General features: G+C 43.0%; 1 protein-coding gene across 1 annotated transcript in view; it reads left to right on the top strand.

Annotated features, from left to right (window-relative positions):
• The window catches only part of CTNNA1 (catenin alpha 1), a 220,490-nt gene that overhangs the window by 74,200 nt on the left and 122,380 nt on the right, over nt 1–23,910 (top strand).

Below are 23,910 nucleotides of genomic sequence, written 5' to 3' on the forward strand. Positions count from 1 at the left end.
GATAAAGGGACTTATATGGTGACAGATGAAATTAATTATTAACGACAAAGACAAGGGAGTACGCATTTCTGAGTTAAAAATTCAGTAATTAGAACCACTGTATTGAGGTGGGAAGTGGTGTTCATTTCTGACCGACTTGTCTAAATGCTGAAGTAGAAGGAATCCATAGACAGATGACAAAAATGATTAATGGCATGGAAACACCTCCAAGTGTTTGTGGAAAAACAAAGATGGATTAGGACTGTTTTAGTTTAGAGAAGATTTTCAAAATAAGTAACCGTAATGGAGAAGGTAAATCAGGGTAAATGCTGTCTTACAATATAGAACAAGGACTGTCAAACAAAACCGAAAGGCAACAAACATTAAAAGGGAATACTTTTTACAATGTACATTTAAACTGTGAAACTCAATGCTACGAGACATTAAATGCTTGACAGAATTAAAAAATAAAGTATTTATGTGGAAAATGAAAATATCCCAGTTACAGTAGCTCTAACTTTTAAAAAAGGGATATAAACCCTTGTATTGCAGGTCAGAAGCAAACCACTAACTTACGACACTTAGGGGAAAAAAATTCACCCTGTGGGCAAGATATATTAGAGTGTTGTACACCTTCATGTGAATCATCTAGCGTGGCAGTTAGATTCGAGAATGTATGCCTACCAGTTGATAGCTAAAACTGTAGCAAAAGGTAAATGTCCTGATTTTTTTGATGGGGGAGGATGAGGATGTTGAAACTTGGTCAGTTGCTATAAGACTTCATAGCTATGGATTTTTCTGCCAAGATGTGTATCGTATTTGTTTAGCTATGTACTGTTAACCTGTGTGGTATGCTAGTTAAAGGTATACCTTCTGAGCTGGGAAGAATGTATTCTTATTTATCTTTATTTTTAACACTTTGTGAAATTAGTGATGCATAATGAATTTTTTTTTTTAATCTCTGCTATACTGTGATTATAGGCAGCCTATCCTGGAAAAATAAGATTAAGAAGCTCAGTGAAATCAAGTGGAAAAAGCAGTCAATAAGTTGTTGTAAATATTTGGGACATTGTTTAAAAATATATATCACAGCTAGAAAAATCTTAAATGTTTAAGTCAAAGAATGAATCATAGACAATTTTCAATGGTGAAAAAGGAACAAAGCACTGCCACAGAATCCAGCTTTCTCCAGTTGATGTAGACTTGTTTTCCCACAATTTTTTTTTTTTAAATAGGAGACGAAGTTGGCATAAGAGCATGATCAGGCATTCAGTCTTTCCTTCAATTTCACAGTACTAATTGTGCAGCATAAATCTTATTTGAGTGATAGAAGCAAAGGTATTGAAAAGTGCCAAGTTTTGAAATGGAAGACTAAGGTAGGATCATACTGAAAATGTGTGTTTGGGGATAGAAATGTCCTAAAGTGGACACATTTCCAGTCTTAGAGACTTTATTTCTAAAGAATTCTATAGTTTCTGGGATGCCTTTCAGATGTTGTAGGCATGCTAGAGCTGCTTCTAAATAGTGTGTACTCTGACTTAAATTTCAGTGTTTTGAGGACAATGGATAAGCAGATTAATTCTCTGATCCCTTGGGTTCCACCCCTAAGTGCTCTGTAAAAGGTTGTGGGCATAAAGCTTACTGTGATGTGGTATGACATTTTCCATTTGATTCCACTAGAAGTGCAGAGTTTTAAGCAGCAAAAGGTGCATTCACCAGACTTGTCTGAGGCTTCTCCAGTGTCCTTGGCACCTTAGCATCATCATTAAGGTTCCCAGCTTGGTCCTAAAGCAGGGGTGGGCAAAGTACAGCCTGCGGACAGGATCCGGGCCACCAGGCATTTTAATCCGGCCCTTGAACTCCCACTGGGGAGCGGGTTCTGGGGTTTGGTCCCTCCAGTGCCCCAGTCGGAGAGCAGGTTTGGGGGCCACTCCTCCATGTGGCTTCTGGAAGCAGCAGCATGGCCCTGTTCCAGTGCTCTGGCAGGGGTAGGGGCCACTTCATGTGGCTCCTGGAAGCAATTGCACGCCTCCCTTCCCTGGCTTTTATGCGTAAGGGCAGCCAGGGGCCTCTGCTTTGCTGCCCCTGTCCCAAGCGCTGCCCCTGCAGCTCCCATTGGCTGGGAACCGCAGCTGATGGGAGCTGCGGTGGTAGTGCCTGCAAATGGGCAGCATGCAGAACTGCCTTGCCTTGCCTCGCCTCCACACAAGAGCTAGAGGAGGGACATGCCGCTGCTTCCGGGAGACGCTTGAGGTAAGCAGCCTGCCGGAGCCTGTACCCCTGAGCCTCTCCCCTTGCCCCAGCCCTGATCCTCCTCCCACCCTCCAAACCCTTCGATCCCAGCCCAGAGCATCCTCTTGCACCTCAAATTCCTCACCTGCCCCCCCACCCCAGAGCCTGCACCCCAGTTGGAGCCTGAGCACCTTCCCACACCCCAACCCCGTGCCCCAGTCCTGATCCCCTCTGAACCCCTCAGTCCCAGCCCAGAGCACTGTCCTACTTGCCAAACTCCTCAGGCACCGTGAACTTTTCTGTGCGGCCCCCCTCCCCCCCCCCCCGAGCTGGCACCCCCCAACCCCAATTTTGTGAGTTTTCATGGCCCACCATACAACTTCTGTTCCCAGATGTGGCTCTCAGGCCAAAAAATTTGCCCACCCCTATCCTCATGGCATGAAATGTGACTCTTGCACTAAACGGAGGAGGGAAACTTGCCTCCTGTGGCTGATTTCAGAACTGTGGCCTCTTCACTTAGTTCCATTTATATTTCCTCTCCCTCTTTATCCCTGAGAGCACCTCTCCTTTATCAGCACTGACTGACATGTTTTCTAAGCTGTCAAGATCTTCTATAAACTTGGTTTATCCACTTCATTGCAATCCAGTAGCCACTGCTTTATAACCTCAGTGCCAGCTGTGGTGGGGGATAATAGTTCATTAGTTTATATAACAGATTTATAGATAAGTGCCGGATGTAAAATCATCCATCAGGCTGCTTGTTTCACACTTGCAGTTTAGAATGTACTCTTTGGTGGTGAAGTCTGCAGAGCCTGGTTAGGGATAATGTGGACTTTAAAGAAGTACACAGAAGACATAGCAGGTTGGCATTTTTCTTTGATACACATGCTGTTTGCTCAGAAGTTCTCTAAGGCTAAGGCCTTTTGTTTTTGAGGCATTTTCTTCCAAGTTTTAACTATTATTTTTAAGAGGGATTGCAACACACGCTGTTGTCAGTCCAATTTTTATGATTCGGTAAATAACTAGAGCCCTGCAAATCTGCAGATACCTGCTTTATATCTGCGGAGCATGTTTGCAGATTGCAGGTTAGATGACGGGTACTGATTTTATATCCATGCAGGGCTTTACAAGTAACTCTTCTTTTTAATCTTCAAGGCTGGAATTTGTGATACTGATATCTTTCTTTATGGGAGTCCTCTCACACCTTCCATAGTGAAGTAGTTTTCCCTGTTGAAATTTTCCTTTTAATTAGCTAAAAGTTTTTGGTAATAGTGTTGAGTGGAAGAGCAAGAAGAGAGGGCTAAAAACCCTGCTATTGCAGTAGGAGGACCGAAAGCTTTGGTCCTGACTGACTGGGGAGGAGCATAACAGCCCAGGTGGTTTTTGGATGCGAGAAACTGAAGTTGAGTTTCTCGGAAAACCATTGACAATCACAACTCCATCTATAACATACAACTCTCTCAAGATTTAAATAAGTTTCTTAACAGCTAACCATGGCCGATCATTCAAATACTCCAAGTATTTGAATCCTGGAAGGATTTTATTAAATGCTAAAGTGTTTGTATGTAGTTTGGCTGTCCAACAGCCACTTATAGTCGTATCAATGTGCTAGATATTGTTCTTTCCTCTACCTCCAAGAACCCACTTGAATGATGCTTAAGTGAATGTCAAGTTTAATCTTATCATACTAAGCAAGATGCAGAACACACATTTAAGTACCAAAAAAAAGCACTTATTGAGCCATCCTGAACCAACTGTGATTGTGACATTGACTGGACTCCAGTAACAAACTGTGGGGGAAAACACCCACAATACCAGAGACCGAGAGAATTCTTGCCTATACCTTCCTAATACTTCAGTATCACCTGAATTTTATCCAGATTGATCTTCAGACAGGTAGCTCTCATCCATATCTCCGTGTCTCTTACCTTTGGCCAGGCATGCACTAGCATTAGCTGGAAAAAGTAAAATAGGCATATGAAACTGAGTATTGTTATACCAAAAGTACCCTCGCTTTTGCCTCCTCACTGACTTTCCTAATGGACCGAAAAGGGCCAGATGGGATTTTGTACTGCTACTCCACACCACCACCACATAGGCCTTGTCTAAATGCAGAAATTGCACTCAATTTAAGGGGAGCGGGGTGGGGGGGTTTGCATCAGTTTAAGTAACTCGGTAACTGCTTTGTGTGTGGACGTTCTTGCCACAGACTTAAACATGGCTGACGTCCATTTAGCTTGCTCTGTTATTTAGGATAAATTTTGGGGATTATGCTTTGTGATTGGAGGTTACCAAAAATATAACTGAGTTTAAAAAAAAAAAAAAAAAAGCACTAGACAAGTCCATGGAGGACAGGTCCATCACTGACTATTAGCCAAGATGGTCAGGGTTGTGACATCTTGCTTGGGGCAATCCTAAACCTCTGACTGCAAGAAACTGAGAGGGAAAGATGGGTGGATCACTCCAACTGCCTTGTTCTAGCACTGGCCACCGTCAGACAGGATACTGGCCTAGTAGACCATTGTTCTGATTCAGTATGACATTTCTTATGTTGGAAAATAGGCCACGGGACGTTAGATGAAAACCTTATGTTAAGCACAGAGGTTTTCACTCTATATGATAAGTCTTCTCTCTTCTGACTATACTGAACAATGCACTGATTTTTTGCTTTACTGTGTTACTTAATTACTTTGTTACTGAGCTAGAAAACTAGGGTAGGATGTAAAGCTTTAAAGCATACATTAAGACTTTTTGAAAATGTTTAATGTAAGTACTCTGAGGGGTGGGGAGGATTTGGGTCCCGTCTCACCCCCCCTCCCAGGACCCTCATTCCGAGGAGGTGCTGGCGGGATGATTTCATAGGAGTTATCAGTTCAGTAACAGGCACAGAGTATATCCCATGGAACATGTATATATTTTGATGCTGGTGCAAGCCACTAATTAAATTTTTGACACAACAGTTTGTTGCCTCTTAAACTTAGAGATAGTGAACATATAGGAAGGTATTTACCATAATCACTGATCAAGCCTCATTCCTGTTGGTTGAGGAAAGGCTGTTTAATCTACTGCAGCTAGACACTCAGTACAATAGTGCCCACCGTGTGAGGAAATCTGAAAACTTGAGGATGGATTCAGCCAGAGTGTGTGCCATTCGATCCTTGAGCTGTGTGAGGGAGATGGTAGTGTCGGATGTCTTCACAAGAGTTTGGAAGCATGTCTCTTTAACACATGGAGCCCTGAGGAAATTGACAAGCTAGAATGTACACAAATGTATTAGAGCTTTGTGCAGTTTGTTTGGGTGTTGAAGCTTTTCAGATCTCCACTTCCAACTGTCCCCTCTCCTTGCCCCCCACAAGTGGTTCAGGTGCTGACAAATAGCACTGCTGTGTGATATAGAAGATTCACTACCAGTGTGTGTAGTGCTGTCCAGCCTGACTGTTCCTTCAGATTATTTGTGGCATGTGGAGGCTGTAAATTATTACAGTTTGTTGCAGCCAAATCTTTGACCATGCAGGTGTATCAGTACCTGAAAGTCTTGGAACACATTCCATCAGATCCAAAGCAGTCTCTTCAGTGTATATCAGAAATTATTGTATTGCAGAGAAACAGTTAGTGGAGGCGTATGGAAGACAAGTCAAAATTAATTCTCCATATTTTAAGCCCAATTTAGGAATGCACTTCAGCAATCACTCTAGATCTTGGATCCCCTTCCTTTGAAAATTATTACAGCATATTCTTGAAAGAATGGGAATCAAGGCTGATGGTACATGAGTGAGAGAGAAGTTACTTAACAGTAGCTGTGATTGTTAGCCTGCCTTGTTAGTATAGAACCATGCTGATTAAACTGAAATAACTGGAGTCTCTGGGTTACTGCTCCTAGTAACCTCACTTGGAACGGTTGTACAATGAGGGAATGCCTGTGGCCACAAAGATCATGGCATTAAGGAGATCAGACTTAAATGCTAAGAGTTGCCTACATGTCCAGGAGAGGAGATCTGCTGCCAAATTGCTCAGTCCCTCTTCTTTCACAAACTGCTTCAATCCCCCTCGATCCCTCCCCCCCATTCAGCTATGAGAAAGAGATTTTATTATCTGAAGTTTTTATAGTCTTTTGGAAAAATGCAGTATAGTAGTTTTGTGAGGCTTTTCTCAAAATACGAAATGCAAACAAAATACAAAATGCAAACAAAATTGGCATGGATCATAACTTCATACTAGTTGAGCAAGCTTTAAGGGTCTGGGGAGAAAGACCTCTTCTGAAGTAACAGGCTCAGTGCAGATCTCTGATAATGAAATGACAAATGCCCCAGCTTCCTGAGTAATTAACTTGCTTTTTGTCAAAGCTGTAAATTGTTTTTACAAAAAAAAACAAAACAAATTATATTTGGTTTTTTCTTCAAAATTCTCTATTCTGTGAATTAATCTTTTGGGAAAAAAATTTTGTTCATACAAAATTCTAAATCCTCAATCCTCTTAAATATACCTGTCAAATAGAATTGCACTTATTAATGAAGCCGTAAACAGTGCTACTTGAGTGGTCTTTCAAAGGCAAAATGGAGCATGGATGGAATAAAACATACTTTTCACAGTGACTACCGATCTCTAGATAAATAGGATTTTAGCCTCCAGCATGCTCATGCTCTCATCCTGGAAAAGTATTACACACACAACTTGACTTTTTAATTTCTCTCTTGGATGGAAAAACACATACATTAAATCTAAGCCATAACTCGCCTTCTTCCTTTTACCCCTTGAAAGATAGACTATGGATTTAATGTGTCTTCTCGCAAACTGGTGACTAGATAATTTGGGCAGGGGGGCCGTGGGAGGGGAAGAGTTCACGTACTCTTTGCATTTCTTTATAGTTGTGAGGAGGTTTAGTGCTAGTAAGCAAGTGATACACTCCTATTGCAGCTGGGCATGAGAGGGAAATAAAGCAGAGTTTTAACTTAGACAAGATCATGCAGTCAGTGAAAGAGTCCAGAGTAGAACCCTGATCCAGAAGTCCTGATTCAGTGCCATATCTGACCATTAGACATGTTCTTATACTTTTTTTTATTTTTTAATTTTTTTAGACTAATGTTCATATGTAGCTTGTTTGCATGATGCTGATATTCATGAATATTCTGGGTTCACTTCAAAGTGTGGTATTGTGCCCCAGGCCTCCAAGCCTACTCCGATCCCATCTCCTCGCCTAGCTCACAGCGCCAGTAGGGAATAATAAGCATTTCTGGCTACTTCTGGTAGTGGCTGGATTTGAACAAAGAAACAGGCTATTTAAGGGGGAATATTGATTGGGGGGGGAATCTTGGACACTTTCCTTTCATGGCCTGAAGACAGGGTGAAGGGTGGAGCATCTTTGGGAGAGTAGCCAAATGGAACAAAGGCTCCTGTCCCTACTCTGTTCTTTGTGGGGAGGGAAATTAATAATAATCCCTTCAGTAGCCACCTCCAAAAGGGTTTGGATCAGGGCAGAATTCTTTGCCTGTTGGTGATAGAGGGGTGCAAAGTGTTAGTGTGCACGTGCTTCCTTGTATACTTGGAACCATAGTCCATTGTAGGGTGGCCTCTTGTTCGTCAAGTTGAACTGTGGTCACATCTGTTTATGAATATTAAAAGCATTAGTTGTCCTGTTTAAACAGGTAGTGACTGGAAGGAATATAGAAGGGAGGACTTGGAGTAAGAAAAGGAGCTTGGCTGGGGAGAAATAGACAACAGGGGCAAGAGAGGAAGAGCAGAGAAAACAGCATACCTATAACCACAGGTAGTTCTTTGTTACACCAGAAAATAACTGAATGTGTTAACTTTGTGCTCTAACCTAGTTATATGGCTTGAGTGATAGCTTAGCTCAGTGTACCTCCATCCTTTGCATTTCTAATGTGCCAAACAGCAATAGTGTCTAGGCTCATGAAAATACCATGGGCATTTTATAGTTCACATTTTAGAAAGGTGCTTGCGTGGTGGTTTTTTGTGGTGGTGGTCTTTATTGGGTTCAGTTAAATGGAGAACATTTTGCTAAGATTCTAGAATGTCTAATTCAAGGCTATTTTAAAACGCTTACTATCTTCTGACTTTTTAAAAAAAAAACATGCATTACTGAAAGATTAAGAACACTCACTGAATTGACACTCGTGGTAGAACACACAAACCCCCAAAACTACTACTTACTACAGAGTGTCTGTAATTCCAATTAGGGATGAGGTCCTATTGTGCTAATGCCATGCAGATACATACAGAGACGTGTTCCCTGCCTGGAAGTTATATTTCCTCAAATGCTGATATTGCACAGGTCCTGTTTCTTAGTCTGCATATCAGACTATGAGCCAAACTGTTTTCCAATATGTCCCTCTAAACTAATGGTCTCTATCCTTTTTATGCCCAAGATCACTTTCTGAATTTAAGGGCAACCTAGGATCTATCCTGCCCCTTTCTGAGGCCTCACCCTGCTCACTCCATTCCCCCCTCAGTCCATTGCTCGCTCTCCCTCACCGTCACTTGTGCTTGCTGCCAGTTAATGAAGCTACTTACTGGTTTAGTTCAAGAAGCAAATGTTTGTGCTTTGGTGCTAAAGGTCTTAGGGGCAGATCCTATTGATGACCTATTACTTGTTGTCTCTCTAAGGTCCTAATTCATGGATCCTGTTTCAGGACAGCAGTTAACATTAAAGGCAGGGGTTTGGGAGCACACACAGTGTGGGAGGGGCTCCAGGCTGAGCCTGGGGCAGGGGGTTGGGATACAGGAGGGGGTGAGGGGTGCAAGCTCTGTGAAGGAGTTTAGGTGCAGGAGTCAAGTATCAGAAGGGTAACCGTGTTAGTCTGGATCTGTAAAAAGCAACAGTCCTGTGGCACCTCATAGACTAACAGACATATTGGAGCATAAGCTTTCATGGGTGAATACCCACTTTGTCTGATCATGACTTTTCATATGACCTATTAGATGGCATGTTTTGTGTGAAATGTATCAATTATATGACGGGGTTCCAGGTGCTGCTTTGAGGTACAGAGTGCCACAGTATGTAAAGCTCCTAGGGAGTACAAATCAAGGCCATCTAAGCACACAGCTGTCACCTGGCATTGAGGGCATGCTAAATAAGGCACCAAGGTCAATGAAAGTAATTGTTCAGCTACCTAACATGAACAGACTGGATCATTTATTATAGTTGGCACAGTGCAACTCCTTGAATAACAAAGCCTACTGAAGGCAAGACTCCCATTACTATTAGCTAGCTCTTCCTAATAACTGGGCTTCCCTCCCGAGGAGGTAAAAGGATGCCATGACATCATCTTAGAAGAAAGGTCACAATTATGGGATCGTTTCCCTCTGCTCCAGCTTGATGTTCTCTCTCTCTGATTTTCTTTCTCCTTAACAGTACAGAGGCTGTCAGACTAGGAGTAGGACAGTTTTATTGTGTACCTGAAAGTCTCATCTATGTACCTCTGGGTATGCCTATGCTGAAAATGCTACAGCGGCACAGCTGCAGTGGCACTGCTTCAGTGTAGTCACTACCTAAGTCAACAGGCAGGGTTCTGCCATCAGCATGGGTAATCCACCTCCCTCAGAGCAGTTAGTCAGGCCAACAGAAGAATTCTCCTGTTGACCTAGCACTGTCTTCACTAGGGATTAGGTCAGCATAACTACATCTCTCAAGTGAGAGAATTCTTCACATCCCTGAAAGACATAGCTATGATGATATAAGTTTCCTACGGTAGACCAGCTCTAGATCTCTTAGCTCCTCCCGTTCAGGTACTCTGGCTTCAAGAGTCTGCACTGTGTCTGAGGGCCATGAGCTGCTTGCACCATATGCACACATACGTCACCTGCCAACAAGGTAGGTAATCATACATGCTGCATTCAGTACAATCAACTGGATAGCCTCCATGTTGTTGCTGGACTTCTGCTTTTTGACTCTTGCAGGTTTTTTTGTGGAGCTGGTGTGGTTACTGGCCTACGTTTATAGTATGTTTAAGTGTAATTCCTTCACAAAACTCCTGTTTGATGAACGTGTCTTTTTTTAAAAAAAACAACCCCATACTAACATGTAAACATCCCTATTTTCCCTCCTTTAGTGGAATTAGAGCCCCAATCCTGCCAGGTGCCAAGCATCTCCTATAAAAAGGTACTGAATATCCTCAACTTCCATCAAAACCAAACACTCAGCACCCCACATGGTCAGGTTCTAAATCTAAATCGCATGTCCAATAGTAAACAAGAATCTATCAGAACCATAATTGATCACAGTGGCAGAACCACATTTAAGAAGCCATTCAGCAATGACTCTGAACAATGCTGTAAACAGGATTAGTTGGATAATTTACTCTTGAAAAAAGTTGCTCATGAACTCTACTCAGGGTAGTCCCATTTACTGAATACTACCACATATTTGAACATGGCTACAGAGTCAAGACCACATCACTCAAGTTTCAGATTAACTTCCATTTCATTTTACTGGCATGAAGGTCAGACTAACTATAAGAACTAGCTAACTATAACCTATAAAGGCCACTGTCCAGTCTGCCTCAGCTGCCTTCTAGCTGCAAACTCATTTGGCGAAGGAATTGTTGATTAGCAAATCATACAGCACCAAATAATAAAGTAGGGTAGAGTGACTTAGAAGGTATCCTATGAAAGATTCCCCTATTTCAGAAATGCAACTGTTTGAATATGCAATCATATTACAGTAACATAGGTTTTTCTACTTTTAAAGAATAAAAGTTTGCTGGGTCACTAGTGAGATGCACAATTCCATAGTCTTGTCACAAAACAAACAGATTTAGCACAACTTGTGCTAGGTAGTTCTGTGCCCCACCAGCTGATCACCATCCCAATGCTTTAAGGCATATAATGCATGTCAAATGTATTCACTTAAATCTAACCCACCCGCAATCTGAGATTATAATTCTTCATTGCAACATTTGAGAAACATTTGAGCTGAAACAAACCATGTCAATGGAAGTAAAAGAGCTGGAAATTATTATGAGCAAATAAAAACAGAGAATTTAAAAGTTAAGTTGCAAGTTTGAACAGACAGGGACCATTTAAAAACTTTCAAGTTTCACTCAACACAATTACTGTGGTACTGCCAGTATTTATTTGCATTTCCCTATACTAACAATAGAAAATACCGACTCAATCACCCAGGTTATGTTACTGCAAGTAGTTACATAAGGCAGTCGGCTTTTTTATTATTATTAATTAAACCACAACTATAGGTATGCAAAGCCTGATAGCCGGTCAGAACTATCACATACCAAAACAAGCCACTGTTAAGAGTTAAAACATTAACATATTTACTTTTTCTACATTTCCCCTTTGAGTAACATACTTGCACCATTTTCCGCAGAAAGACACCTGTTATGCAGTCAGAACTTAATGCTCTGAAGCTACTGAAGAGATGAATATGTCGTCTCTTCCTCCCTCCCCCCGTCCCCCCGCAAAAACAAACAAGAGTTTTGGACCAGAAGTCATGCAAGTGAGCCCTACTAAGGGAGCTAAGCATTTCTTTTCCCTGTCTAATGGATACATTGTTTTCTCATTTAACATAGGTACCATGTCCAATGGAGTTAAGCATGTTCACTATAGATTAAAACAGCAGGAAGATAGAATATTGTTGTTTGTTCTCTTTTGGAAGAAAGACTGAGGCAATTACAATTTGTCACTAGATTTGTCAGATGGGTTCTTAAATCATTTAAACATTTTCTCATTCTCTAAACTGCTTCAGCAGCAAAGCTTAATTGATAGTCCTAGAGACACTTTGCGCATCATGATGAGAGATATTTAGTCAGCTTCAAAGCCTTTTGGTCTGAATAAGAGCTAGAATGCTGTGTGTTAGAATTCTTTGGATTTCTTGCTGATTTTAAGTATAATCTTCTCATTTTAGAGTAAAACATGGGTATTTCAGGAAAATGTGCGCACTGCATCAAGATTTTCATGTGGCTTTTCACAATCAGAGGGCACAGAACATAGTTTCACTTTAACGAAGTGCCGGGAAAAACAAGTGCCTTCCAGAGCCTCTGGGCTTGTCTACATCAGAAAGTTGCAGCGCTGGTGAGGGAGTTACAGCGCTGCAACTTTGAGAGTGTCCACATCTGCAGGGCATCACCAGCGCTGCAACTCCCTCTTTGCAGCGCTGGCCGTACTCCCGTTTTGTCTCGGGTGTAGAGGATCCAGCACTGGTGATCCAGCGCTGGTAATGCAATGTAGACACTCACCAGCGCTTTTCTTGACCTCCGTGGAAGGAGGAAGCCTCTGGTAATCAAGCTGCTTGCTCGGGGTTCCGGGACCGAGAGAGCAAACCGGGAAAGGAAACCAGCTTCGCCGCGGTTTGCTCTCTCGGTCCCGGAACCCCGAGCAAGCAGGTCTCCTTCCCCGCGGTTTGCTGGCTGGCTCCGGGACCGAGAGAGCAAACCGCGGCGTTCCCGGTTTGCTCTCTCGGTCCCGGAACTCCGAGCAAGCAGGTCTCCTTCCCTGCGGTTTGCTGGCTGGCTCCGGGACCGAGAGAGCAAACCGCGGCGAAGCTGGTTTCCTTTCCCGGTTTGCTCTCTCGGTCCCGGAACCCCCCTTGAAGCCGCCCAACAGCGCTGCAGTGTGGCCACATCTAACACCACTTGCAGCGCTGGTTGCTGTAAGTGTGGCCACTCTGCAGCGCTGGCCCTATACAGCTGTACTAATACAGCTGTAACAACCAGCGCTGCAAAATTTTAGATGTAGACATGGCCTCTGATTGGACTCTGCACTTTGAGAATTGGCCCACCACAGTGAAGCAAAATGAAATCTAGCTCAAGATAGCCTATTACTACAGCGTTCAGAACAGTGTGTGTTAAACTAACCTGAAATCAGCTCTGTTAATCATCCAAGGAACACAGACATCCAGTAATTAACTTGTGCATCACGCAGAAGTCAGATGTCCTGCCTCAAGCCAGCTGAAAGTGGAAGGGGACAGAAACGCAGGCAGACAAGCCAGAAAAATTCTGTACCTTAAGTCCTTGCATCCTCAGTCTTCTGGTTACTTACAGGACTTCTTCACTAATAATGCAGAATCTAACATCTGATTGTATCCATAGGAATAGTACCTCAACTACAAAATAGTCAACCCATTTGCTATATCCACTGATAATTTCCCCCCACACACCTTTTTTTTAAGTCCTACAATAGACATGACAATAGAATTGAAAGTGTAGTAGTACAGCCATTTATACCAAGTATTAAAAAGTAGAGTTATTGCTGGACCCTCCATTCAATGTCTTAGGCATTAGGAGACTCAAGGACCTAAAATTGGGGAGCTGCAGAGGCAAGAGCAAGAAGAGATTGAAACTGACAGCAAAAATTCAAAGTAACATTTACCTTTGTTTCCCCAGTGTGGAAAACGTGGGGCATTATTGCACTATTTTCATGAATGTTATGCAAGACTCAGTTTACCCACTGTGATAGACCCAAACCAATGGGGTACAGGAGTCTGGTAGAGGGCAAATATACTGGTCACTAGATTAGTTTTCTGTCCCCTGAGTGACCAGAGCAGGGGATGCACTAGAGTAATCAGGAACCTGCTAGAACCAATTAAGGCAGACAGGCTGAGATCACCTGCAGCCAATCAAGGCAGGCTAATCAGAGCACCTCGGTTTAAAAAGGAGCTCACTCGAGTCAGGCAAGGGGGAGCCAGAGGAGAGGAAGTGTGTGTGAGGAGCTGGGAGCAAAAGGTGCAAGGAGCTGAGAGAGAGGATGTGTTGCTGGAGGATTGAGGAGGACAAGCGTTATCAGACACCAGGAGGAAGGTCCTGTGGTGAGGATAAAGAAGGTGTTTGGAGGAGGCCATGGGGAAGTAGCCCAGCGAGTTGTAGCTGTCATGCAGCTGTTACAGGAGGCACTATAGACAGCTGCAATCCACAGGGCCCTGGGCTGGAACCCGGAGTAGAGGATGGGCCCAGGTTCCCCCTAAACCACCCCACTCCTGATCAGACACAGGAGAAGTTGACCCAGACTGTGGGGAAGATCACTGTGAACAAATCTGCCAATAAGCGCAGGACCCACCAAGGTAGAGGAGGAACTTTGTCACATCACCTGCTTTTGTAATGTGTGCTAACTCCGGCACAGAGCTCTTCACCAATGTGACCAGGAAGAGAAAATGATTGCATTGACTCAGTTGCCCGATACTTCACCAACCATAGAGGTGATAAAGCCTAGCTGGCACCCCCTCTTCGGAAAAGGATCCTCCCAATCAATCCTTAAGGTGGGACAGCTGAAGCAGAAAGGGCTTGGTTCTGTTAACTACAAGCTCTAACAAACTGGAAGAGGCCTCTGGTAGAGATGCTCTGGAGAGTGAGATAGGAGCAGCAGACATGCAGGTTCTCTCCAACTCAAGGAGGAAGGCAGCCTGGGCTAAACAGAGCCTGCTTACTGAAGCTAGGTAAGAGTCCTATATATAGTCCTGTTTTGCTATTTTAACTCTTCCTTGACCACTGTGTTCCTGTTAACAATTAAATTAAAAAAAACCAAAGACTGAATTATGTCACTGAATATGCTTTCTGGTTACAAAGCTCCTGAGAGAGAGAGACTACTCCTCCAGGGAGCCAAACTAATCTGGCTCTGCTTAACGGGCCATGGTGCAAAATGGGGTGCTGAGGCCTAAGAGACCAGTCTGAAGGTATCAGTCACGAGAATCCCTCTTGAGTGAAGTGGAGGCTCAGTGCCTATCACTAGGAGGTTACACTCACACAAAATTGCAGAAAGGTACAAGCCATAGCATGCACCACGATGACCCATGACATCCAGCATTCTACTTGACCACATCTTCATGAAATACAAAATTTTCCAATGTGTAAGTGTTAACTTGGATCCACTGTTTTATATTGTCAGATGGTTTGTGAAATACAGATCAGTGCTTTTACTGCACAGAAACCTGAAAAATGCTTAGCATTTGATCAAGCCTAAAATAAGCTTACCTAGTGGAAAAAACTTTAAATATTGTTTTTGTTTAGTAAATTCGTTCCGCACATTGTGTAAGTGTTACAGATATACATAATGTCAACTCAAATCACTGTTTTCAGTGCATCCAACGAAGTGGGTATTCACCCACAATAGCTCATGCTCCAATACATCTATTAGTCTATAAGGTGCCACAGGACTCTTTGCCGCTATTTTCAATAAATGCACATAATGACAGGAACTCAGGTGTGTACCATATAGACGAAAAGATTCAGAATACACAAGGCAATATTTTTCCTGGTTGCATATGAAAACAGAGCACCTAATCAGCAGCAAAAACAGTTTGTCTTGACATTCAGGTTTTAGTGTGTGTGCCACACGAGTCAGTTCCCAGGATATATAACCTGAACAAATGGCTACACATCACGTAATATTTGAACTTCAATCTGAAGTTGAGTTTTGTTTGTTTGTTTGTTTGTTTTGTTTTTAAAGTGTTACACTTTTTAGAAGTACGTAAAACAATGTAGTTTGGTTGAAGTGCTTGGGAAATCTCAGCTCAGTTTACTAAGGCTTGTGTATGTTCTCTCTACATTGAAGGTGGGGCAGACTGGGTAATAAACTTACATTGATCAGGCTTCTGACCTGGGAAGACTGTACAGTTCTGGGGTGCAAGGCAGGGGAGCTGGAGGGAATTGGCTGGAACCTCTCCTTTGTTGGTTCATGGGTGGCTGGGAGAAGCATTCGTGTAACTCAGTTGGGTATGTCCCTGCCTGTGGATGTCTGTGTAAATGCAGTACAGGCGAGTCTCCTCTTACGCTGGGATTATGTTCCACTGTCAGCGTGCAAAGCGAAAAACTCGTATAGTCAAAATTACATTGAGTGTAATGGCGGGCGGAATCGCCCGCACTACAGGAACCAGTATTTAAATTGTTGTTGTTCTCTCTTTTTTGCCAACTGCGCAAAGCTGAATTTGCGCATGTTAAATGCGCATAAGATGAGACTCGCCTGTACCTACCAGATGTTTGTAGCTTGACAACAGCATCACAGTGTGAGAGAAAGCCCAGGTTGGTGGATCAGAGGGCTCAGCTGTCCCACAGTTCATACTGCACCCCAGGAAAACCCATCACACACACACACGTCCTCATCTCAGAAACTCTCTTCTGTTTTTATATGTGGGTGAACTTTCATGAGTCTCGTTGCAGGATAGTGCATGCCACATGGATTCCTTTAATATTTTGAAGTTTGTGTGCTCTTTCCCTCCATCATCCTTTTTGTGATGGAATATTTGCTTTGAGAGAAAGGAGAGCGCTTATGAAGATACTCAGTGGATTGTGCCTTGGCTCTTTTGGGACAAGAGGGGAGAGGTAACATAACTGGTGGAAATTCAAAAACATGACTATAGTTTATTGTATTGGTCAAGTTCTCTGTCTCATTCCGAGGCAGGGTTGGTCTTTGACGTCTCCCCAGTTGTAGAGATCAATAAACAGGGCAAAGAAAATAAAAAGTTAGTACAGAAATCATTGCAATGAAGCAAGAGAGCTGTCCTTACTTCCCACAGGGCAGTGAGATGTTCTGGATTAATGGCCCGCAACACTTATTTTAAAACGCAACCATTCTGCTTCCTGTTGGACCTCTTAACTTACTTAGACTAAAAGGATAAGGTGGTGGACGGGAGGCTGCTTCAACAGCAATTTAAAAAATAAAGTTTATGGGATGTGATACTATATACCAATAGACAAATTTTAGCAAACTTTATTCAGTAGATATAAATTTGGGCGGGGAGGGGGAATTAAGATGAGAATTCCTTCACTGAGTTGGGAGATGAACTGGTATGTCCTCAATCTCCCTTCCTTTCAATATTTCTGTAGTGTCATAGCAGCCCAGGGCACATGTCCTTGCATATGAGGCTAGAGTACGTTTAATGAAAGAAAAAGCATGTTCCTGGATATACAATACCCACAGAGTGAAACTCCTAGAAAGTACTGTTGAAATAAATGGGGAAATCAAGAACATGCTAAAAGTAAGCATGCACAGAAATAGCAGCAATTATGCACTAGGTCTTGCATATCCTGAAGAGGCATTCACAATACAGTCTAAAATTACATTTCTGGCTACAAGCCTTGAACTGGCCAAGCTCATTTAAAATTTTGTCTCGAACAACTTTCACACGATTGTAAAAATGTCTACTGTTGCTGATTGTAAAGTGATGTGACTATTTTTAAATGTCATATGACAGAGCCCATATTTTAGGAAATTCTGTAAAAGGGTAAAAGCATATTAAACCTACGCATCAGAAGTCCTCCCCCATCCCTACTTCTCTCCCGGAAAAAAAGGAATGTGCATTCTGAAGCCTTGCTCTGGCCATGTTGCTCATGTTTAGTGCCTTTAGCATCCTTACTAGCTGAGATGAAATTAATTTTCAGTTAAAATTCTTTTGTTCCATGATCTAGCACACTTGATGTCATCAGGAAGATTTTCATCAGGTTACAGTTTTAGATACTTGTAATCTGCCATTTTTTATTCGCCTTTTTCACATAAGTTGTTTATTTTTCTCCTTATCCAGGTTGCCTATTGAATGCTTTCTTTGATAAGAAAAAGTTTATATTGATAAAAGGGAAAATACTGATTAAAACACACTTGCCTCTATATAAATTGAACCTTCTGCACCCTAATTAGCAAGTCTTCCCTAGTTTCCCTCATAGGCACACTTACAGTACACTTGTTACTACACTGCTATTCCATCCCAAGTGTAATTTAATTCCTAAATTGGTTAGTTGCTTTGCTACTCATCTGATTTTTAAACGGTGGGGACTACCTCAGGTGTGTCAAGCTTATACTAGATAAATATTTTAATAATTTCTCATTAGCTGCAACAATAGAGGTCTCATTAGTTGGCTTTGTAAATAATGGCATGATAGCATCTCTCCAAAGTAAAATGCTATACAGGTCACATATTAATTCCTCTTTAATCCCATACAGTTCCTCAGTGAGTTAGTTCTTGTTGTAGGTTTAACAGTAAAAGAAGTTTGGAGTGAGGGACATTCATGCTTCGTTCCTCTAAATGATAGTGCATATTATCAATCTTTAGTTGTTAATTCTTGGATTGATAGTAAAGATTTCTATTATTCACATGATTTAAAATCTGGTTTTGGAGTAAATTATGACTTCATTTGTGAAAGGAGGGGGTATTCCCTCCCCCCCACTATCTTGTGATAGAAATCTTGAAATGCTTAACAAACTCCCTAGTTGATGACTCATCTGTTGGTGATGCTACTTCCAAATATTTAGCAGCTTGGGCTTCCTGTTGAAGACCCCTTCAGTTTCCAGTTTTCTTTTCACTATGATATGAGTTGAAGCTGTTGGTCTTCCCCCTCCCTCCCTTAAATGATATATTCAAATAGCTTTTTTGGTTTATTTGTGTACATGCTTGTAGTAATGAGTAAAGGCTATATTAACTTTCTCTGTCTTCGTGAAATTGCATTGCTGGGATTGTTTTATTATTCATTTGTCTGGTCTGTCTTGCCAGGAATTTGATGGCTTTATTCCCAGACTCATAATGCACCCTCTTCCGTTTGCGAAGTGCAAATTCTTCCTGGGCCGGGCTTACTTCTCAGAGTTTTGCCTTAGAGGGGTCTTGTGATATTCCAATGATAGTGCTTCAGACAACTTTTCTCTAGGCTTCACAGGGTGGGCGATGCTCATGTGCATGTAATATCTACAATAAGATATATTTTGGGGCATTCTTCTTGTAACAGCTTCAGTGCTTTACTTGCTTTTCATATGTCTTGCTAATGATACAAATAACTCATCAAGAAGAAAACCTTTAAATGTTTAGGTTTTTTTAGTGCAAGCTACTAATTCACTTTAAAGTGAAGATTTTACTGCAGTGGTTCTCAAACTTTTCTGTACTGGTGACCCCTTTCAAATAGCAAGCCTCTGTGTGTGGACCCCCCCTGTTCCCCGTTATAAATTAAAAACACTTCTAAATATATTCAACACCATTATAAATGCTGGATGCAAAGCGGGGTTTGTGGTGGAGGCTGACAGCTCATCACACCGCCCTGTGTAATAACCTCACTACCCCCTGAGGGTCCCGAACCCTTTTTAGTGTTAAGACTTCTTTATATGAAGAAACACTGGTTAAAAATGTCTACACATTTAAAAGTATGGAAATCAAAAGAAGGCAAAAGGTAATATTCAAATATTCTCATAGTTAACACAATTGTTAAATATATTTCCCATTCAAAAAACCACCTTTTGACTGTGGTCTAGAATTCCCTACCCAGCCTCAACATGGAAACTACAGATACTTACAGCCACCCATGCCACATTTGAAATACACGCTACAAACCACTGTACTCCCATCATTTATGCTGCCATGACCATCCTCATTCTCGTGTTCATTATGGGCCAAAGATACCAACATCTTCCCTCTTATTTTATATTAATTGATCATAGATTCTTTTCTCTCCATCCCAACTTCCCACTGTCACCAAATGAACACAGCAGATTGCATCTTACAAAAAATCTTGTACCAATGTCTTGATGGAAAACGTGAAAACTTCAGTTTGAGTTTCAGCTAACGTTGTACATCGATCTTTTGGAATTACTGGTTAATTTCCAAACTCTGAACTATACTCCTGACTGTAAAGGCTAAGCAGAAGTACTAGGTCCTTTATTAGAGGCTATTCTCTCTTTTCAGGAGAAGAGTGTATTGCTGTATGTGAGGAAGCAATTAAGTGTTTGACCAAGAAACGGTCCCGAACATTTGACAGTGAGCAAGACTAATCTATTTCAAACCTTACTTTCTGAGAGAGAGCATTTTGAGACGATGCTAGCAAAGCAATTCTGGTAACACTTAGGCCATGTCTACATCTAAAATTTTGCAGCGCTGGTTGTTACAGCTGTATTAGTACAGCTGTATAGGGCCAGCGCTGCAGAGTGGCCACACTTACAGCAACCAGCGCTGCAAGTGGTGTTAGATGTGGCCACACTGCAGCGCTGTTGGGCGGCTTCAAGGGGGGTTCCGGGACGAGAGAGCAAACCGGGAAAGGAAACCAGCTTCCCCGCGGTTTGCTCTCTCGGTCCCGGAGCCACCCAGCAAACCGCAGGGAAGGAGACCTGCTTGCTCGGGGTTCCGGGACCGAGAGAGCAAACCGGGAACGCCGCGGTTTGCTCTCTCGGTCCCGGAGCCACCCAGCAAACCGCAGGGAAGGAGACCTGCTTGCTCGGGGTTCCGGGACCGAGAGAGCAAACCGCGGCGAAGCTGGTTTCCTTTCCCGGTTTGCTCTCTCGGTCCCGGAACCCCGAGCAAGCAGGTCTCCTTCCCTGCGGTTTGCTGGGTGGCTCCGGGACCGAGAGAGCAAACCGCGGCGAAGCTGGTCTCCTTTCCCGGTTTGCTCTCTCGGTCCCGGAACCCCGAGCAAGCAGGTCTCCTTCCCTGCGGTTTGCTGGGTGGCTCCGGGACCGAGAGAGCAAACCGGGAAAGGAAACCAGCTTGATTACCAGAGGCTTCCTCCTTCCACGGAGGTCAAGAAAAGCGCTGGTAACTGTCTACATTGGATTACCAGCGCTGGATCACCAGCGCTGGATCCTCTACACCCGAGACAAAACGGGAGTACGGCCAGCGCTGCAAACAGGGAGTTGCAGCGCTGGTGGTGCCCTGCAGATGTGTACACCTTCAAAGTTGCAGCGCTGTAACTCCCTCACCAGCGCTGCAACTTTCTGATGTAGACAAGCCCTATGTCCTCAACTTAATTCCTCCAATGAATCTGTTTTCAGGTCTGAGCATGGTAAACCCTACTAGTTGCATTGGTAGATCTCCTTTGGACAGTAACTGATCAGGTAACCACATTTTTAGTCTTTTCCTATCTTCAGTATAGCTTTTGACATATAGTTGGAATATATCTGCAGTCCCTGGTTAGAGATGAAGAGTTGCTTGTGACGGATGTCATTCCATTCTTTGAAAGGTCTAGACAATACCGAGCAACTGCTTGTTTGCTCAGACAGCTTTGTCTCATGGGTGTTGTCGGTCTCACTTAGTATACTGAATTTTCCCATCTGCTGGAATTGAATGGCTTGCTTCATAGCTGAATTAGACTAGAATTTGGATACGGGCTTGGCTGGCTAACAGTGAAATTAAGGAAATGCTTGTAGATTTGGCAGATATTGTATAGGCCCTCTTGTGCTTGCCACTTGTTACTTAAGTTTGTAATTTAGGGTTTGTTGGGTCATCAGCTGCTCTTGAGCGCTCTAGAAATATCAGTAGTCAAGACTGCAGCTGTTTGCTTACTAAGTGCATTGCATGGGAAATGAACTACACCAACAGTTCAGAGGCTATACTGGCTTCTGTCTAACTTCCAGGTAAAATCAAGATCCTGATTTTGACCTATAAAGACCAAAATGGTTGGAACCCGGCTGCCTCAGTCTGCATCTGTTTCTAAGTGATGTTGCAGCAATTGAGATTAGCAGAGATGCTAACACTAAGAATCCTTTGGTTTAAAAGGGAGGGGACTATTGGTAGAGTATCTTGTGTTGGGTCCTCTGTTCTAAAATGTCTGATGTGGTCCCCAATTTGATTACATTCAAAGCCTTACAGCAGGCTTTGAAGGTAATGTATCTTTGGGAGGAGAGTTGGCTCTTGCTTGGAGTGAAAGATGTGAGGATCTATAATGCAAGTTTATGCATGATATATTTTTGGAGAAATTTTGGGTACAGAGGATGACAATCATCCTAATTCTATGATGACAAGAACAGAATCTGTTGCAAGTCAATTTCAATTTTTTTAAAATGCGTATTTGGTTCTTTAAATACTGTGGTTTTATGTCTAAGATGGATGGGTGGATGTCTCCATGAAAAACTTTTTAATGTGCCCTCTGCATGAGCTTCTCTACAGATCATATACTTACACTTCATTTTTGAAATAAAGGAGAACCAGAAAGTTAGGAACTAATTTTTAAACTAGCTCTAAAAGCCATTTTATAAAACTGCTTGTTAAGATGGAATAATGGTGCTTTCCCTACCTCCTTCTGCTACATCTCAAGTAATCCCTAAAATGTTTAGTGATCTTCCACTTTCTGTGTTACAGATGTTAAAAATCAGGCCTATAATTTGACCCTGGTTCAACTTTATTTCTAGAGTACTGATTCATATTTTCAGTCATTAAACTCTTCCCTAACTCTTACTCCCCCTATGCCATCCAGTTGATTAGATCCAACATTAGCATCTTTTAAAGTAGTAGATAAACACAATTCTCATGTTATAAAGAACATGGAACAGACGTGTCAGTCTAGACCAGTGGTGTTCAAACAGGTGACAGCAAGCCAGCATTGGGTCACCTTGCTCTGGTCAGCACTGCTGACTGGGATGTTAAAAATCCCATCGATGGTGCTGCCCAGCTAAGGCAGGCTAGTGCCTACCTTTTCTGAAACTGCACCCTGGAAGCGTCCAGCAGCAGGTTCGGCTTCTAGGGGGGGTCACAGGACTCCGAGCACCAGCTCCATGTTCTCTTTGGCTAGAAACCTGGGTGGGGGGCGGTGCCTGCTGGTGAGAGTCGCGCAAAGCCACTTGTGCACCTGCGGCTCAGAGCCAGACCTGTTGCTGGCTGCTTCTGGGGCACAGCGCAGTGCCAGGAAAGACCAGAAGCCTGCCTCTGCACCTTAGCTGTGCTGCTGACCGGGAGTAGCCAGAGGTAAATCTGTGCCCAATCTCCTGTCCCAGCCCCCGCAAAGCTGAAACACCTTCCTGCACCCCAAGCCTCTCATCCCTGGCCCCACCACAGAGCCTGCACCCCCAGCCCAAACCCCTGACTTCCTCCTGTACCCTGACGCAGCCCTGAGTGCCCCCAAACCTAGAACACCAGCCCCACCTGAGAGCCTGCTGCACCCCCTGCCCGAGCCCCTCCTGCGCCCCAGCCCCCTGCCCTAGCCCCACCCCAGAGCCTGCACCCAGAGTCCTGACCTCCTTCTGCACCCCAACCCCCTACCCCAGTCCTGTGCCCCTCCCACACCCCACACCTCTCATCCCCAGCTCCGTTGGGACACGGGCATCAACAATTTTCTTCAACTGGGTCCCCAGAAAAAAAGTTTGATAACCACTGGTCTAGACAGTTAATTGCCCAGGAGTTCACTTTTGATGTTCAGTGAAAGTCTTTGGTAAACTGTGATTTTGTTGTCAGATAAAATATATCAAAATATCAGAAATAAGCTATTGAGGTTTCACCCCATAGACCTTTTAAGGTATTTCTAGGCTACCTGTTAAACCTACAGGATATAGTCATTCACTAGAATAGAAATCACACCATGGGGCTCCTGTCGCTTTGAAACAGAAAATAAAAATAGCCTACTCTGGAATGGCTTATGTTGAGTCTCTTAGAAGCTGGCATTAACCCTTGCCCTAATTCAGGGATTGTCAAACTTTTTTTATAGCATGTATCACTACATCCTAACTGGGGTTTCTTGTAGACCATCTTACAGTCTGCACAGTTGTGAATATCTCCTTTCTCGCTTCTAAACATCATAATTCTGTGGTAATTACAGCAGTTTAAATGGGGAAGTAATGTTACGGAAGTATTGGGCGATTTGTAGCTGTCTAAATGAAATTTAGCAGCTGGAAATGGAAAGCAGAAGTGCAGAGTTAGTGGGCTGAACTGGGGCACGAACGTGGAGAATGACCAAGAAAAACGGTGGAGGGAGATAAAAGGAAGAGTAGAGTTGTAAAATGGCAAAGGGGCAAACAAGTATTGGGTATTGAACATGTTGAAAAATAACCCCTTTTGAATTA

Source organism: Gopherus evgoodei, chromosome 8 (genome assembly GCF_007399415.2).
Source record: "Gopherus evgoodei ecotype Sinaloan lineage chromosome 8, rGopEvg1_v1.p, whole genome shotgun sequence".
In the NCBI taxonomy this organism is placed as follows: Eukaryota; Metazoa; Chordata; order Testudines; family Testudinidae; genus Gopherus; species Gopherus evgoodei.